Genomic DNA, 3,192 nt, shown 5'->3' with positions numbered 1-3,192 from the left:
GTAATTGGTCAAGAGTTTTGGGGAAGAGTGTTTATGGGATTGTGTGAAAGAGGGGTGAGAAGAAGTGAGTGGAGGTAGGTGGGGATCCTGTGGGGTCCACAGATCCTGAGGTGATCCTGTTGGGTCCACAGATCCTGAGGTGTTCAAGGATTTACAACCTTGCACCAAATTAGGCATGCAAAATGCCCTTGCACACAACTCTGGGCGTTCAGCGCCAGATTGGTGCTTGTTCTGGGCGTTGAACGCCCATTTGTTGCCCATTTCTGGCGTTGAACGCCAGAACCATGCTTGTTCTGGGCGTTCAGCGCCAGCTCTTCTCCAGGGTGCAATTCTGGCGTTCAAACGCCCAGATGCTACCCATTTTGGGCGTTCAGCGCCAGAACCATGCTCTGTTCTGGCATTGAACGCCAGCCAGATGCTTCTTACTGGCGTTTAAACGCCAGTAAGGTCTTCCTCCAGGGTGTGATTTTTTTTCTGCTGTTTTTGATTCTGTTTTCAATTTTTATATTTATTTTGTGACTCCACATGATCATGAACCTAATAAAACATGAAGGAACAAGAAAAATATAATTAGATAAATAAAAATTGGGTTGCCTCCCAACAAGCGCTTCTTTAATGTCAATAGCTTGACAGTGGGCTCTCATGGAGCCTCACAGATGTTCAGAGCATTGTTGAGACTTCCCAACACCAAACTTAGAGTTTGGTTGTGGCCTCCCAACACCAAACTTAGAGTTTGACTGTGGGGGCTCTGGTTGACTCTGTTTTGAGAGAAGCTTACTGTGCCTCTTTTCCATGTTTACAGAAGGGGAACCTTGAGTTGTAAACACAAGGGAGTCCTCATTCAATTGAAGGACTATTTCACCTCTGTCAACATCAATCACAGCTCTTGCTGTGGCTAGGAAAGGTCTTCCAAGGATGATGGATTCATCCTCATCCTTCCCAGTATCAAGGATTATGAAATCAGCAGGGATGTAAAGGCCTTCAACCTTTACTAACACGTCCTCTACTTGTCCATAAGCCTATTTTCTTGAATTGTCTGCCATCTCTAATGAGATTTTAGTAGCTTGCACCCCCAAAGATTCCCAGTTTCTCTATTACAGAGAGGGGCATGAGATTTATCCCTGAACCAAGGTAACACGGAGCCTTTTTAAAGATCATGTTGCCTATGGTACAAGGTATTATGAACTTTCCAGGATTCTGTTTCTTCTAAGGCAATGTCAGTTGATCCAGATCACTTAGTTCATTGGTGAACAAGGGAGGTTCATCTTCCCAAGTCTCAATACCAAATAATTTGGCATTCAGCTTCATGATTGCACCAAGGTATTTGGTAACTTGCTCTTCAGTAACATCCTCATTCTCTTCAGAAGATGAATACTCGTCAGAGCTCATGAAGGGCATAAGGAGGTTCAATGGAATCTCTATGGTCTCTAGATGAGTCTCAGATTCCTTTGGTTCCTCAAAGGGAAACTCCTTATTGATCACTGGACGTCCCAAGAGGTCTTCCTCACTGGGATTTACGTCCTCCCCTTCCTCTCCAGGTTCGGCCCTGTTGACTATGTCAATGGCCTTGCACTCTCCTTTTGAATTTTCTTCTGTATTGCTTGGGAGAGTACTAGGAGGGATTTCAGTGATCCTTTTACTCAGCTGGCCCACTTGTGCCTCCAAATTTCTAATGGAGGACCTTGTTTCATTCATGAAACTCACAGTGGCCTTAGATAGATCAGAGACTAAGTTTGCTAAATTAGAGGTATTTTGTTCAGAGTTCTCTGTCTGTTGCTGAGTGGATGATGGAAAAGGTTTATTATTGTTAAACCTGTTTCTTCCACCATTATTAAAGCCTTGTTGAGGCTTTTGATCCTTCCATGAGAGAATTGGGTGATTTCTCTATGAGGGGTTATAGGTGTTTCCATATGGTTCACCCATGTAATTCACCTCTGCTATTGCAGGGTTTTCAGGATCATAAGCTTCTTCTTTAGAAGATGCCTCTTGAGTACTGTTGGATGCAGCTTGCATTCCATTCAGACTCTGAGAAATCATATTGACTTGCTGAGTCAATATTTTATTCTGAGCCAATATGGCATTCAGAGTATCAATTTCAAGAACTCCCTTCTTCATAGGCGTCCCATTACTCACAGGATTCCTCTCAGAAGTGTACATGAACTGGTTATTAGCAACCATGTCAATGAGTTCTTGAGCTTCTGCAGGCGTTTTCTTTAGGTGAATGGATCCACCTGCAGAAATATCCAATGACATCTTAGCTAATTCAGACAGACCATCATAGAATACATCCAGGATGGTCCATTCTGAAAGCATGTCAGAAGGACACTTTTTGGTCAGTTGCTTGTATCTCTCCCAAGCTTCATAAAGGGATTCACCTTCTTTCTGTCTGAAGGTTTGAACATCCACTCTAAGCTTACTCAGCTTTTGAGGAGGAAAGAACTTGGCTAAGAAAGCCTTGATCAGCTTATCCCAAGAGTTCAGGCTATCCTTAGGTTGAGATTCCAACCATATTCTAGTTCTGTCTCTTACAGCAAAGGGGAAAAGCATGAGCCTGTAGATTTCAGGATCTACTCCATTAGTCTTAACAGTATCACAGATCTGCAAGAATTCAGTTAAGAACTGAAAAGGATCTTCAGATGGAAGTCCATGAAACTTGCAGTTCTGCTGCATCAGAGAAACTAATTGAGGTTTCAGCTCAAAATTGTTTGCTCCAATGGCAGGAATGGAGATGCTTCTTCCATGTAAATTGGATTTAGGTGCAGTAAAGTCACCAAGCATCCTCCTTGCATTATTATTATTTTCGGCTGCCATCTCCTCTTCTTGTTCGAAAATTTCTGAAAGGTGCTTGCTGGATTGTTGTAATTTAGCTTCTCTTAGTTTCCTCTTCAGAGTCCTTTCAGGTTTTGGATCTGCTTCAACAAGAATGTTCTTGTCCTTGCTCCTGCTCATATGAAAAAAGAGGGACAGAAAAATAATAATAATAGGGGTCCTTTTTACCACAGTATAGAGGTCCCTGTGTGAGTAGAAGAAAAGAAGGAGATGAGAGAGAAAGAGAATTTTTTAAAATAATTTTTGAAAAAGAGATAGTGATTTTCGAAAATTTTTTTTGAAAAAGGTTAGTAATTTTCGAAAATTAAAATAAAAAGTTAAAATAATTAGTTAATTAAAAAGAAACTTTGAAAAAGAGGGAAG

At 41.5% G+C, this 3,192-nt stretch overlaps 1 non-coding gene across 1 annotated transcript; it reads left to right on the top strand.

Annotated features, from left to right (window-relative positions):
- The first annotated feature begins 2,307 nt into the window (after window positions 1–2,307).
- Window positions 2,308–2,415, top strand: LOC148549027 (small nucleolar RNA R71). The gene has a single exon (XR_015897581.1). It is a non-coding gene; the product is annotated as a small nucleolar RNA R71 (small nucleolar RNA).
- The last annotated feature ends 777 nt before the right edge of the window (window positions 2,416–3,192 follow it).

This window comes from Arachis ipaensis, chromosome B8, assembly GCF_059453495.1.
Source record: "Arachis ipaensis isolate K30076 ecotype BB chromosome B8, ASM5945349v1, whole genome shotgun sequence".
Taxonomy (NCBI): domain Eukaryota; kingdom Viridiplantae; phylum Streptophyta; class Magnoliopsida; order Fabales; family Fabaceae; genus Arachis; species Arachis ipaensis.
This window is presented reverse-complemented; position numbering and strand designations above follow the sequence as displayed.